Source organism: Heterocephalus glaber, unplaced genomic scaffold, assembly GCF_053883595.1.
Source record: "Heterocephalus glaber isolate CG9 unplaced genomic scaffold, H.glaber_assembly_v1.0 deba00000331, whole genome shotgun sequence".
Classification (NCBI taxonomy): domain Eukaryota; kingdom Metazoa; phylum Chordata; class Mammalia; order Rodentia; family Bathyergidae; genus Heterocephalus; species Heterocephalus glaber.
Genome location: NW_028258142.1, coordinates 20,168,108 through 20,183,629, shown reverse-complemented (window position 1 = coordinate 20,183,629; position 15,522 = coordinate 20,168,108). Strand labels below are relative to the sequence as shown.

General features: G+C 37.8%; 1 long non-coding RNA gene across 1 annotated transcript in view; it reads right to left on the bottom strand.

Moving 5' to 3' along the window:
* Window positions 1-15,290, bottom strand: part of LOC147830050 (uncharacterized) — a 42,632-nt gene extending 27,342 nt beyond the window's left edge. Inside the window, exon 1 of the long non-coding RNA XR_015443276.1 lies at window positions 14,556-15,290. This is a non-coding gene — a long non-coding RNA (uncharacterized LOC147830050). The remainder of the gene's footprint in view (window positions 1-14,555) is intronic.
* Between the last annotated feature and the right edge of the window lie 232 nt (window positions 15,291-15,522).

Below are 15,522 nucleotides of genomic sequence, written 5' to 3'. Positions count from 1 at the left end.
GTTCAGAGGAGATGATAATATCAACTGCTAAAATCTAAAATGAAAGCCAGATGTCTCACCCGGAGTCCCTCATGAAGGGAATGCATCCAGTGTACATGGCCACACTATGCCTCGGGAAGGGAATGTTCACCCTCAGAATGAAAAGGATTTTATAGGCTTGGATTTGCAAAGTCAACATTGAAAGGATTATTAATATCTCATGCATATCCAGTTGTCCACCTTCATGTTAATGCTTGCATATGGTTTTCAGTCTCAGGAGCCTGTCTTTTTGTAGCCAGGGTTAACTGGATTAAAAATATTACGTTATATGATGAGGAGGACCCCCCCCCCGGGCACACCCAGCAGCCACCAGCTTAGCCGCACAGGCAGAGTGGTCACGGGCTGACTGCAACCTGCTCCGTCTGGCTTGCTCTGCCCACAGGCAACCAGGAGATGGTGAGGACCACCCCCTGCGTGCCAACCACCCACCAACTTAGCCACATGGGCACCTGCAACAACAGCCCCCCACCCCCGCCTCCGGCCTCTTAACTATGCAGCTACTTGGTTCCACACCACAGAGGCACAGAGGGACATAAAGGCCATTGTCCTGAGCTACAGAAGTGAACAACAGAAAGGGCCTCTCTCAGGCTCCCTGATGAAAACTGAATCCCACTGACTGCAATAAAGGCACACCAGACCACTGTGCTTGGTAAGTTGGAGGGATCATCACCTCCCATCGGAACCTGGACTATCTTCAGGGGAAGGGAAGCTGGAACCTGCACTACAGCCTTGCAGAGTTCAACCCTGCAGGAGGACAGGGAGCTTGACTTGGGACTTCCAGCTGGAAATCTGCCTGAATTTCACGAGTCTGTGACTGGTTTGCTGAGACTCATTGACTTATATCTCCACACTGCTGCCCACATTGTCTATTGTGACAGCAGAGACATAGCCTGAAGGAGGCCCTTCATTTTTATCTTTTATTTGTTATTTTCAAAATTATTATTAGTATTGTTTTGCTCTTATTTTTAATTTTTTCTACTCTTTTCAAATTTTAATTTTTCTCTTTTTTCTTTCTTTTCTCTTTTCTCTCTTTGTCTCTCTCTCACTCCCTTGCTATCCCACATTGTTCTTCATCTCCTTTTGTGGTCCTGTTCTGGCCCTAATTTGTATTTCTTTTTTATTTTTCTTTCTCTCACCTGTGTCCTCTGGCCTCACTGCTAACCTTCCCCTGTCCTTTTACCTACCTATTCATCCCTCCAAAACTCCTTCTAATGCCCCATCCTGAAGGGTAAATTGCTATATTGAAGAGTTTATTTTAAAAACATATGTTAGGTTGCTCCTCAATTTTGATTTAACTCACACAGTTAAATGTGAGAGATTAATAACTACCACAAATTGTCATTTTCTAAGAGGTACTTGATGTTGTGGTGTTGCTGATTGTATCACTTGGGCTGTCTACAGCCATACCACCCTGAATGTGCCCGATCTCATCTGTATCACTTGGGCTAAGGTGTTGTGATTGATCTAATCAGTTGTCCTTCCTGGTATAATGAAAATGAGATAGCCTCAGAGTCATTAGACACTCAAAACCTAAAGACCAGCTATAGCTGGTAGACACCTCTGAGAAGCAATCATTTAATAAGGGTTTTAAATAGATGAACAAAGATAGTTACAATAAACAACTTCATAATATCAATGCAGGAACTAAACAAGGGACAGTACCAAAAACAAAAATGAGAAGGCACTTAAGCAAGTCACAAACCCAGACTTCCACCCCACAAAAGGCAATTTCTGGGGGAAATGAGGTGCAAAAGTCTGATAATCAACCACCTGGACACCCGGAACTGATAGCACAGGAAGTAAGAAAACAGATGAATGGCTCTAGAAAAATTCAAAGCAGAAATAATCTCCCAGATAAATACAGAGGTGGTGAGCAGAGTGAAAGACATAATTAGAGGCCCTAGAACAGAAACAGATAAAAAAAAATAGATGAGCTCAGAAACATCCTAGAAGCCATGAATACCCAGCATAAGAAAGAAGTGGAAACCATGATCGCCCAACATAAAAAAGAAATGGAATCCATGAAACAGATTCCAACAGATATTCAGGAGATTAAAAACTCCATTGAAAGCATGCAGAGCAGATTAAGGGAATCCGAAGATAGAATATCAGATATAGAAGACAGGATTGCGGTTAAGGCCCATGAAAACAGAGATTTCTTAAAAATAGTAAAGGACCATGAGAAATCAATCCAGCAGCGGCTAGATGATGAAAAGAAGAATAACATAAGACTGATAGGAGTCCATGAAAAAACAGGAGAAAGTACAATTGACATTAAAAAACTGTTCAGAGAAGTAATAGTAGAAAACTTCCCAGACAGAGGTGGAGAAATGGAGATACAGATAAGTGAGTCATATAGAACTCCAACCAGCCATGATAAAAAAAAGTCTACACCCACACATATAATAGTCAGGATCCCAGAAACCCAACAGGAGAACAAAATCCTACAGGCAGTTAGAGAAAAGAAACAAATCACCTACAAAGGAAAGCCCATCAGAATCACAGCAGACTTCTCAACACAAACCCTCAAGTCAAGGAGAGCCTGGAGTGAAGTACTTCAAGCCCTAAAAGAAAATAACTTCCAACCTAGACTGTTGTATCCTACAAAGTTATCTTTCAAAATCGATGGGGAAATTAGATATTTCCACAACAAAGAACACCTGAGAAATTTCATGAATACCAAACCAGCACTCCAAGCAATTCCAAACAATATCCTAGAAAAAGACAATGAAAGTCACAACTCCATTAGGCCCAACAGAGGGAAGCCACCAGGCAAGGTAAGAAACTAAAGGTAAAGGGGGGAAAAAAAGAAATAAAAGAGCCAGCAACAGTAAAACATCATGACAAGGATGAGTCTATAACTATCAATGCTCCTGTGCAAGCTCAAGGACCCGAGGTCAATCACTGGTACCAAAAAAAAAAAAAAATTATACCTATCAATGTTAATGGCCTCAATTCACCAATCAAAAGAAACAGACTGACAGAATGGATTAAGAAGCAATATCCAGCAATATGCTATATACAAGAAACACACCTAGCTCAAAAAAGAAATTCATAGACTGAAAGTAAAAGGATGGAAAACAGTTCTCCATGCCACAGGAACTCAGAAGAAAGCAGGGGTAGCAATCTTATTGGCAGAGAAAGTAGATTTCAAACCAAAACAAATTAAGAGAGACAATGATGGTCATTACATCCTTGTGAAGGGAACAATCCAAGAGAAAGAGATGACAATCATAAATATATATATGCACCAAATACGAATGCCAACAACTATGCAAAACAAATATTAATGGACATGAAAAAACCAAATAAGCACTAATACAATTGTAATGGGGGACCTCAATAACCCACTATCACAGCCAGTCCCAGCACCCAGAAGGAAGCTCCCCGCCTCCATCCCAGGCTCCTAGGGCAGAGAAGCTGAGCCAGTCGCAGCACCCAGAAGAAAGCTCCCCCACTGCCATCCCAAGCTCCTAGGGCAGAGAAGGTGAGCCACGTGGGTGCCAGAAGCACCCCCCCCCCGTGGAAATGAGAAGACACATAAACAAGTCTCAAAAACAGATTTCCAGATCACTTACAGCAACCTCAAAGGGAAACAAGATGAAACACTCTGATACTCAACCACCTGGACTCTCTGAACTGGCAACCAAAGAGGATCTGGGAAAAATGAAATCAGAAATAATTACTTAGATAACAGCAAAGGTTTTGCTCATGGTGCAAGACATGATTAATAAATCTAGAGAGGACACAGGTAAAAAAATAGAGGATCTGAGGAACATGATGGAATCCCAACATAGGAAACAAATGGAATCCATAAAACAGATACAAACAGATTTCCAAGAGGTTAAAAACTCCACTGAAAGTCTGCGCAGCAGAATGAACCAACGTGAGGGTAGAATTTCACACATAGAAGATAAGATTGAAATTAGTGAGGAGGAAAAGAAAAATTGCTTTAAAATTGTAAGGGAACATGAGAAATCAATCCAGCAGCTGCTAGATGATACAAAGAAGAATAACATAAGACTGATTGGAGTCAATGAAGAAAGACGAGAGTGTGCAGATGACATTAAAAAAACTGTTCACAGAAGTGATGGCAGAAAACTTCCCAAGGAGGGGAAAAGAACTTGACATACAGATAAGTGAGGCATATAGCACTCCAGCTAGGCTTAATCAAACAAAATCTACACATAGGCATATAATAGTTAGGATTCCAGAAATCCAACAGAAGAACAAAATTCTACAAGCAGTGAGAGAAAAGAAACAAATCACATACAAAGGAAAGCCCATCAGAATCATAGCAGACTTCTCAATGCAAACCCTCAAGGCAAGAAGAGCTTGGAGTGATGTATTACAAGTCCTAAAGGAAAACAGCCTCCAAACCAGATTGATGTACCCTGCAAAACTATCTTTCAAAATTGATGGAGAAATAAGATACTTTCATGATAAAGAGCACCTCAGGAACTTCATGAATACCAAACCGGCACTCCAAAACCTTTTAGACAATACCCTAGGAAAGGACAATGAGGATCACAACCCCAGGAAACCCAGCAGAATGAATCCACTGGGTATGACAAATTAAACACAAAGGGGGAGAATCCAACAAAAAGAAAAAGTCATGACAAGGCTTTTTAAACCTTAACTTCATCTCCCTAATGAGTGTGTAATTCAGTCTTATTATTGTACTGATTAGTATTTTTCTGATTCTAGAGTTGCACACCATTCCTTGTGCTATACTGGCTATTTATCATCTTATGTCTACATTTTAATTGGGTTGTCTATTAATGAGCTCTAAGAATTCTTTATATATTCTGCTCATAGGTTATATGCATTGTAAATATGGTCTGTTTAAGGACTACTTTTCATTTTAATGATGTCATTTAAAGTTCTAAATTTTGATGGAATCTCATTTATCAATTTTTTTTCTTTTATACATGTTTTTTGTATCCTAGGTAGTTCTTGCCTACCCTGAATTCATAAATATTTTCCCTTATAATTTCTTCTTAAAGTTTTATACTTTTAGGCTTTCTTATTTAGGGTCATAGATCCCTTCAAGTTATTTTCATGTATGGAAAAAAAGGGTTGAGGTTAATATTTTATATACAGATACCAGGTGTTCTAGTGCCGTTTGCTGAAGACACTATCTCTTCCTCGGCTCTTGAATCGAGTTTATATTCTATAAAATGCTAATGTTAAATAATCTTTCAAAACTCAGTGGACCATATATGTGTGTTTCTATTTCTAGATTCTCTGTTTTATTCCAGTGATCTATATGTCTTTCCTTCCACCAACACTGCCTTGCTTACTGTAGCTTTAGAAGAAGTCTTAAAATTAGGTGCTAAACGTCTTCCAACACTGTTTTTATTTTTGTTTTTGTTTTTGTTTTTGGCTTTTCTGGGTCCTTTGTACTCCTACATAACTTTTAAATTTCAATGTCCAGTTCTTCATTTATAGCAAGTATACACAGACCTGAAGTTTTATATATACCTTGTGTTTTCTAATCCTGCTAAATTCAAGTACAAGTTCTAGGGGCTCCTAGAGATTTCTTAGTATATTCTCTGTAGATGATCGTTTTACCTACATATAAAGATTTTCTTTCTGCTGTGCCAATCCTATCCTAGTTGTGTCATTTTATTGCCAGACTATTTTGGTGGGGCCTAGGTTTCAAAGTGTAATGGACAGATAAAGAGTAAGCATGTCTGCCCTTGTTCCCCACCTTAAGGAGAAAGCATTGTATCTTCTCCATTCATATAAGACGTTCTCGATGGAAGTATGGAGTACATGTCTTTAATTTGTTGAGAAGTTTCTGTTCTACTTCTAGTCTCCTGATAGCTTTTACCATGAACAGCTGTAGAATTTGGTCCAATACTTTTTCTCCAACTAGTGACAGGATCATATGGCTTTTTCCTTTCCTCTGTTAAAATGATGACTTTTGGGGGTGGATCTTCCAATGCTGAACCAACACTGCCATCCCTATAACAAAACCACTTTCTACATACTGCCAGATCTGACTTTTAATAGTTTGTTTTGTTAAACAAATTTCTATCTATGTTCATACTTTTTTCTTCTATTATCTTTATCCAGTTTTAGGATTAGCACAATGTTGATTTCCTAAAATGAGGGGAGAAGTGTTCCTTCTTTTTTCTGCTTTAATTGTTTGATATAATTTATCAGTTAAAATGTTTATGAGCCTGCTGTTGTCATATAGGTAGGTTTTCAAGCTAGGAATATACTTTCTTTAATAGGTGCTATTCAAATTTTATATTTCCTCCAGAGTTAGTTTCATTAATTTGTTTTCCAAGGTACTTCTTAGAAGTTGTCAAATTTATTTCAAAAACGATTTTTGTAATATGCTTTCTATATCCTTTTAAATTCTGTAAAATCTGTGGTAATGTCTCCTAGATCTTAACATTGTAATTTTAAAAATGTACAACTGATATTGTGTAACAGGAAGAAAAGGTCTAAAACAGCAGGGAAATTGGGAGGGGTAGGGGAAGGGAAAAAAGGGAAAGGAAAAAATATGAGAAGAGGAAAAAAATGGAAACAAAGTCTTTGCAAATAGGGAAGGGTGGAGGGGGTGAAGGGAGGGCAAGGGAAGGGGGAAAAAAATAAGAACCAAGAGACTCATGTAATGGTACAAGATCCCAATGATGAATGTAACTGTATTTTATACCTAAAATGTACCAATAAAGATAATGGGGAAAAACAAATAACCCACTATCACAAATAGACAGATCATCTAGATGAAAAAATTAACAATGAAATTCTAGAACTGAACCAAGCTATTGAACAAATGGACTTAGTAGATGTTTTCAGAGTGTTGCACCCCACAAAATCAGAATATACATCTTTTTGGCTGCACATGGGTCATTCTCCAAAATAGACCACATGTTAGCTCGTAGGACATGTCTAAGGAAATGTAAAAGAATTGAAGTTGCCCCCTGTATATTATCAGACCATAGTGCAATAAAATTGGAGATCAATAGCATAAGAAACCACAAAACTCTCACAAACACATGGAAATTGAATAACACCCTCCTGAACAACCAATGGGTCACAGAGGAAATTAAAGAAGAAATTAGACAGTTTTTACAAGTAAATGACAATGCCAGTACAACATACAGGAATCTATGGGACACAATGAAAGCAGTTCTACACGGGAAATTCATAGCAGTGAATGCCCATATTAGGAAAACAGAGAGAACTCAGATAAAGAACCTAGTGTAGAACCTCAAGATCTTAGAAAAAGAAGAGCATAACAAACCCAAAGCTTGTACAAAAGAGGAAATTATAAAGATCTGAGCAGAAATCAATGCAATGGAGACTCAGAGAACAATACAAAAAATTAATGAATCAAAGAGTTGGTTTTTTGAAAGAATAAAAAAAATCAATAAACCTTTAGCCAATCTTATCCAAAAAAGGAAAGAAAAGGCTCAAATCCATGCAATTAAGAACAAAAATGTGAAGTCACAACAGACCCAGCAGAAATCCAGAGGTTCATCAATACCTACTTTGAGAACCTGTACTCTAATAAAATACAAAACACAGAAGAAATGGACAGATTCCTAGATATATATGAATTGCCAAAGTTAAATGAAGAAGATATAGAAATTCTAAATACCCCAATTACAATGAGTGAAATTGAAAATGTAATAAAAAAATTTACCAACAAAAAAAGCCCAGGTCCTGATGGCTTCACTGCTGAATTCTACAAGACATCTAAAGAAGAACTATCACCATTACTCTTTAAACTCATCAAGGAAATTGAAAGGGAAGCAAGGCTTCCAAAGTCATTCCTGGAAGCAAGTGTTACTTTGATTCCAAAACCAGGGAAAGACCCAACCCAAAAGGAGAATTACAGGCCAATCTCCCTAATGAACATAGATGCAAAAATCTTCAACAAGATATTGGCAAACAGAATATAGAGGGTCATCAAGAAGATCATACACCCTGACCAAGTCGGATTTATCCCAGGGATGCAAGGATGATTCAACATCCATAAATCAATAAATGTAATACACTATATTGACAGAGTCAAGGACAAAAACCATATGATCATCTCAATAGATGCAGAAAAGGCATTTGACACCCATTCATGATAAAAAAAAACCCTACAGAAAATTGGAATAGAAGGTCTTTATCTCAACCTGATTAAGGCTATCTATGAAAAACCAACAGCCAACATCATACTAAATGGTCAAAAACTGAAAACTTTCATGCTAAAATCAGGAACAAGACAAGGATACCCACTATCACCACTCCTGTTCAATATAGTTCTGGAAACATTAGCCACAGCAATTGGAAAAAAGAAAGAAAGAAAAGGAATAAAGATAGGAAAGGAAGAAGTTAAACTCTCATTATTTGCTGATAATAGGATACTTTACATAGAATACCCAAAAAACTCAATCAAAAGACTTCTAGACTTAATTGACAGATTCAGTAGAGTATCTGGATATAAGGTCAACACTCAGAAAAACAATAGCCTTCTTGCACACAAATAGCAGACTCACTGAGAGAGAAATCAGGGAAACAATTCCTTTTACAATAGCATCCAGAAAAATGAAATATCTAGGAATCAATCTAACAAAGGAAGCAAAAGACCTCTACATTGAAAACTACAGCACTCTGAAAAAGGAGATTGAGGAGTATATAAGAAAATGGAAAGACATCCCTTGCTCCTGGGTAGGAAGAACCAATATAGTGAAAATAGCCATACTTCCAAAACTGCTATATAGATTTAATGCAATGCTGATTGAAATTCCAACAATATTCTTCACAGAACTAGAGAAAACAATCCAAAAATTCATTTGAAACCAGAAGAGACCCAGAATAGCAAAAGCAATTCTAGGCAACAGAGACATGGCTGAGAGTATCACAATCCCCAACTTGAAACTATACTACAAAGCTACTGTGATGAAAACAGCATGGTACTGGCAAAGAAACAGACCCAAGGATCAGTGGAATAGATTAGAAGATGCAGAAACAACTTCAGACATACTCAGCCACCTCATCTTTGACAAAGAAGCCAACCACCCTCTTTGGAGGAAAGACAGCCTATTTATTAAATGGTGTTGGAAAAACTGGATTTCAACCTGCCAAAGATTAAAACTAGACCCATATTTCTCACCATGCACTAAACTAATATCAAAGTGGATTAAAGATCTAAATATTAAGACAGAAACACTAAACTTGCTGGAAGATAAGTTAGGAAGAACTCTTGAAGACATTGGCATAGGAAAAGACTTTATGAACAAAACCTCAGTAGCATGGGAACTAGCACAAAGATCAATAACTGGCATCTCATCTTATTAAAAGGCTTCTGTATTGCAAGAGAAACCACCAACAGAGCTAAGAGACAACCTACAATGTGGGAAAAGTTTTTTAGCAGCTGTACCTTAGACAAAGGACTACTATCTAGAATATATAAAGAACTGAAAAAAATCAGACCCCCCCAAATTCAAAGACCCAATTCAAAAATGAGCATCTGAAATGAACTGTCATTATTTGCTGATGATATGATACTTTGCATAGAATACCCAAAAAACTTGGCCAAAAGACTTCTAGACTTAATTGACAGATTCAGTGGAGTAGCTGGATATAAGGTCAATACTCAAGAAAACAATAGCCTTCTTGTAATTGATAATTTGAAATAAGAAAAGGTCTAAAGGGATAGGGGTGGTGGGAGGGGAAGGGGAAAGGAAAGAAGCGAAAGGAAAAATTATGAGAAAAGAAAAAAATGGAATGATGTCTATGTAAATAGGGAAGGGTGGAAGGGTAAAGGGTGCATAGGTAATGGGGAAAAAAATAAAAACCAAGATACATCATGTTCAGGTACAAGCACCCAAAGATAAATGTAAACATATTGTATATCTAAAATGTACCAATAAAAGAAACTAAGGGAAAAAAATATTACCTTGTAGGATGAAGTTTTATGTTGGATTTGGGGTTGCTTACATAGATGCTGATGAACTAATGAAAAATTACTGGAGATATTCTCAAGAATTTTCATTTCCAGTTTGCAAGAAACATGAAAGAGAGAGCTTTACCTGGTCGGTTCTTTCTCTCTTCGGCCCCTTACCTGGAGACACAATATAAAATAGCATTTGGTGAAGCCAGGCTCCTGTGTAATGCTGCTCCTTCAAGTGGCATGACCTTAATTACTATTGCCTATTATTCAAAAACACTAATTGAATCATGGTCCCACTGCAAATGTGACTTAACATGCTGTTTTACTGCTTGCTCAGGCACCACAAATAAAAATAATGGCAGTTGTAATTAACTCAGAACCAGCTATATAACCTGCCTCTCGGCCCATGACAGGTAAAAGTTCAATTAAAAAGTAAAGTTACTAACAGAGTAAGGTTTGGCCACACATCTGTCACTTTTGTGACAGGACACAGAAAGTATCCCATGCCACCAGAAAGGAGTTATTAGAGACTCAAAGTAACTTTATTTTGGTGCTTTCAAAGATAAGGAAGTAGTTCTGGGTATAAAGTAATTAAAATTACTACATATATGAAGCTATATGATTAGTCACTTGCTTAAAGAGTCTAGATAGGGTATGTATTACAGAGTTGTGAAAAATACAATAGCAGTGAGCAAAAGGGGAGGGGGAAGAACATAAAGCAATGATAAAAGAAATAGGAAAACCTTAGAGAAATATATACACACCACCCTAAATGTTAATTATTGGAAGACTTTAAAATGATAATCAACACAAGATACAACTTCACACTCCTTTGCGTGGTTATCAAAAAAAAAAGGACAAAAATAAGTGTTGGCAAGGATGTGGAGAAATCTGAACTCTTATACATGAGTAGTGGAAATATAAAATGGTGACTTTGGGAAACAGTCTCATGTTCTTCAAAAGAGTAACCAAACTAAACATAAAACTCAGCATCTCCAATGATGGGTATGTGCTCAATAAAACTGAAAACATGTGCCTACCCAACTCTGTAAAGTAATGTTCATAGCACCATTATTCATAATGGCCAGAAGGTGAAAACAACCCAAATGTCCATTGACTGATGGATATGAATAAGCAAAATGTGGAATGTTCACATGATAGAATATTATTCAACCATACAAGTGATGAAATTCTGATACAAACTACAACATGGATAAATCTTGAAGACAATATGCAAAATGAAATAAGCCAGACACAAAAGCACAGATGTTGGGGTAAGGGGTATAATTTAGGGATAGAGCTTGTGGTCAGCATATATGAGGACCTGGGCTCAATCCTCAACAAACAACAAAAAATAACAACAACAACAACAGAACCCTGCATATTGTATGACTCTCTTTGAGACACAAAGTTGATTAGTTGTTTCCAGGGTCTAAGAAATGGGGAAATGATATGGCTGTTAATGGTATAAATTTTTCTTTTGGAGGGGGTGACAGAAAAGTTCTAGAATTAAATAGTGGTAATAGTGCCACAATTTTGTAGCTATACTGAAAACTATCGAATTGTGCACTTATAAAAAGTGAATTTTATAGTATATGAATTATATCTCAATTTTCCCCCCAATAGTAGGAATCAAACTCGGGGCCTTGCACTTGCCAGGCAGGTGCAGCATCACTGAGCTACATTCCCGGCTCCTTATATCTTAATTTTAAAACGATTCTCAAAGCAAGTTAATAAGAAATTGGAACTATGCAGATTGTTACATAAATGAAACCATTCAGACCCACCAGAAACAAATGAGGGTGTAGTAATTAGTAGGCTTTTTTTTGGTAGTGGGAATCAAATTCAGAATATCAAACAGCCATGCAGGCGTTGTGCAGCTGAGCTAAATCCCCGGCCCAGTAGGCCTATTCTTGTGTCATTCCAAAGGCTTATTGCTATGGCATTCCTCTTTAATACAGACCACTGCCACCTTCAAGAGACCAGCAAAGAAAACAATAGAGGAAATAAAAATAACTTAGAAAAAAAACAGAAGAATCAATACAGGCATGATCCTTGAGCTACTTACCCAAATACATGCAGTGGTACCTCAGTTCATGAACTTCATCCTTCGCATGACTCTGGTCTCTTATATTTGTGAATATATAATTTAGATTTGCAAATATGTAATTTATGTAATTTTTAATTTATTCATAAGTAATTTGGCTCATAAGTAAAAAGAAATCTCATGATTTCTATGATTTAAAAAATTATCAAATGTTCAAATTAGTTTAAAATTAAACCCAATGTGATTTAATGGTGCAAACAATACTGCAGGAAGGATGCAGAGCCTGTTGGATAAAGGTGCTCAAGCTCTCACTTCTCTGGTACTCAATGCTTGGACATCTTGAGAAGGGGAGAAATGTGTGACTACTTTCTTTACCAAAATTCATGGATAAATTCTATAGCTAGTGTATCATAATCTGGTATTTCTTAGTTTGGGAACTGTTCTAGTGATGAATTCTGGATCACCTCCCACCCAAGTCACTCAACTTGTACTGTTTCATTCTGTGTGAGATAGGGTCTCATTATGTAGCGCAGGCTGGCCTCACACTCAAAGCAATCCTCCTATCTCATGCTGGAATTACATACATGCACCACCACATCTGGCCAGTTTTACTTTTATACACTCCCCTGTCCCCCTGGTCTGCCTTCCTCTCAGATTTCCCTTCTGATGGCCCTCTGCTGCCACAGACTTGTTTGTGTCAGCTTCAGCCTTGGCTCTGACACTTTCCCATCCACCTCACTCTGCACTGCTCCTGGGAAAGGCCCCTGGTTCTCAACTCAGCAATCATCCCACAGAGCAGCCCAGAGAATTTGCCTTGGAGCCTCCTACTTGCTGCAAATACAATAGGCATGGGTACTTCCCAAGCTAAACCGCACAGGGCTCTAATGAACATCTTGGTTTAGAAGAGGCCTTTCTCTGCTCTTGGCTCTTTTCCTACCCTATTTCATCCAAAGCCAAATGAGGTAAAATCTGGGCACACATAATCCAGACCTATTCTCAACAATCCTTAGGGGCAGGAAAAGTCAAAATTTCTCCCTTTTATTTTATTGTCAGGCAATTAATCTCAAGTTTTTGTCATCATATCATATCTAATCTTCCCAGCATAACAAAATGACCTGGGTGGTCCATGATTGGATTTGTTATGTTGAAGGAATATAGGAAGGGTGTTGATGAATTGGAAAACTTTAATTCTCTTTCACATTTCAGAGGCTGAATTCTATCTCTGCATTCACACTGCAAGATTCCAAATGTCCCAGTCCCATACCATCCTCTCCTTTCCCCAAAGCAAATGGATACTTGGGGCCAACAAATTTTGCCTGGTACTCAGAAGGGAAAGTGAAAAATGTACCTTAATAGTTTTCAAAATATTGCTTTTTACCACATTAAAAAACTTTAAAATACTTTTAATTTTTTTTACCTGACACAACAATTATACATAACATTTATGGGATACAGAATCATATTTCATTATATGAATAACATGAATGATCAGAGCATGGTAACTGGCATATTTATCACTTCTAGTGCTTAACCTCAGTGTTGAAAACATACAAAATCCTCTCTACTGGCTACTTTTAAATGTATAGTTAACTGTTGAAAACCATAGTTACCCTACTGTACTATGGTATTAGAAGTTATTTTTGCTATTTGAGTAAAATGCTGTTTCCAATAACCACCCTCTCTCCATCTCTTTCCCTCCTTCTTTCCCAGTCCCTAGTAACCCCTTATCCATTTGTCTCAAAAATCAAATAATTAATAAATAAATAAATAAAATTAAATAAGGCTTTCAGTTTGTTCAAACAAGTTTGGCTATAGTTCATTACACAAGAACTCAGTTCAAACTTAGTTTAATTTAATAACGATATATATACACATAAAGTAATGGGAGAAGGTAGTTAGTAGTTAAAATATTTAAGAAACCCCGATAGTTTTGATGTAGGGGGAATAGATGTAACTCCCAAACCTGCTAGATATCTGAAATATGAGTTCGTGTTCTCTAAAATCAAAGAATGAATTCTAGGAACAACAGAAGTTAACAGTATGAAAAATTTATTGAGAGAAACATAACTTCTCTCTAAGAGAGACAGAAAGGGGACCAGAAAGTGGGTTGACTGCCCCCCTCCTTCAAAGGTGACTTATACAGCAAAGCCATCAGGTGAAGCCGGTATAAAGTGGGACAAAACTGTAGGACCCTATGGAAAATTACAAGGTGGGGCATGAGGTGGGACAAAACCATGACCAACCAATAAGATTACAAGTACAGTCACCCGAGTAATATTGATTAAATAGGGATCAAATGGGAAAAAACTAGGAATTTCTGGAAAGGAAATTGACTAGGGAGATTGATGTCTATTTAGAATATCAATCACTGCTATTCATCTCTAGGGGAAGTAGCAACTATTTTCTTTTTATAGTGCTAACCAGTAAATGTGCCTATTGTTCTCCATGTTGGCTCCTTGCAGTTTTGGCTTCTGGAGGGCTGGCACCTTGAGGACTGGGGCCTTGCGAGCTGGCACCTTAAGGGAGACCCTATCTAACTGCCTACAAGATATCTAATTAACTTACCTATCTACAACAATTCTGTTCCTTCACAGCGGTCTGCACATTCTCCTGCCTCTGGCTTTCTCCAGGTGCGAGGGCAGCCTTGGGTCTGAGTTCTTCCCTCAAAGAAACACAAGAGGGCGGTAGTGGCACTTAAACTTGAAGGTGATGGAGTTCTTAACATTGAGGCTTTAAAAAGGAAAATAGAGATGAGGGAAGGCAAGGAAGGAAGGGGAAAAAAGAAAAATAGAAGGGAAAAAAGCGGTTTGAAAAGACCCAAGGACACATTTTAATGATTTTCCCAGGTTCTTGCTCTCTCATGTTAGTTAGGCAAAATATGGAATTAATCCACTGAAGTGGATTGTAGGGAACAAGGTCTCACTGGGAGGGAGGAGCGAGAGGCCCTTGAAAGCTCAGGCTTTGCCAGAGTGCCTGGGCTGGGCGGAGTACCTTCAGTCTAGCTCCAACCCCATATAGGGTCCAAACCAGCTTCCAACGCACCCCACGCTTCCTTTCCCTGGATTCAGGTTGTGGCTTGCGTCGCTATGCTATTCAAAGCTATCTTCAACTGTACTAGCTGTAAGAGATTTCTTCTTCTAAACCAGCTGAAGTGAGCTTTCCCCAGCTGCCACACCCTACTCAGCCCCAGGCAAGCCCATTGGCCATTTTCCTTCCATGATATTTACTACCAGGAAACAGATTACAAGGTAACAAAATAGAGAATTACCAAGATAAAGGTTCTTTCTCACAGCTCATGTAGCAAACTTTAGTTCCTATTTTCTTTTCAAAACTAGATTGAATTTTAATGCTTTGCTCTTTTTTCTAAGAGAGCAAAAAATGATAAATTTGCAGGTTTGTCCAGGTCTAAGAATTTAAAATTTTGGGCTGGGGATTTAGCTCAATGGTTTTGCCACCCACCTCACAAGTGCAAGGACCTGAGTTCGATCCCAGGTACCAAAAAAAAAAGAGAATTCAAAATCTTTCAATGTTA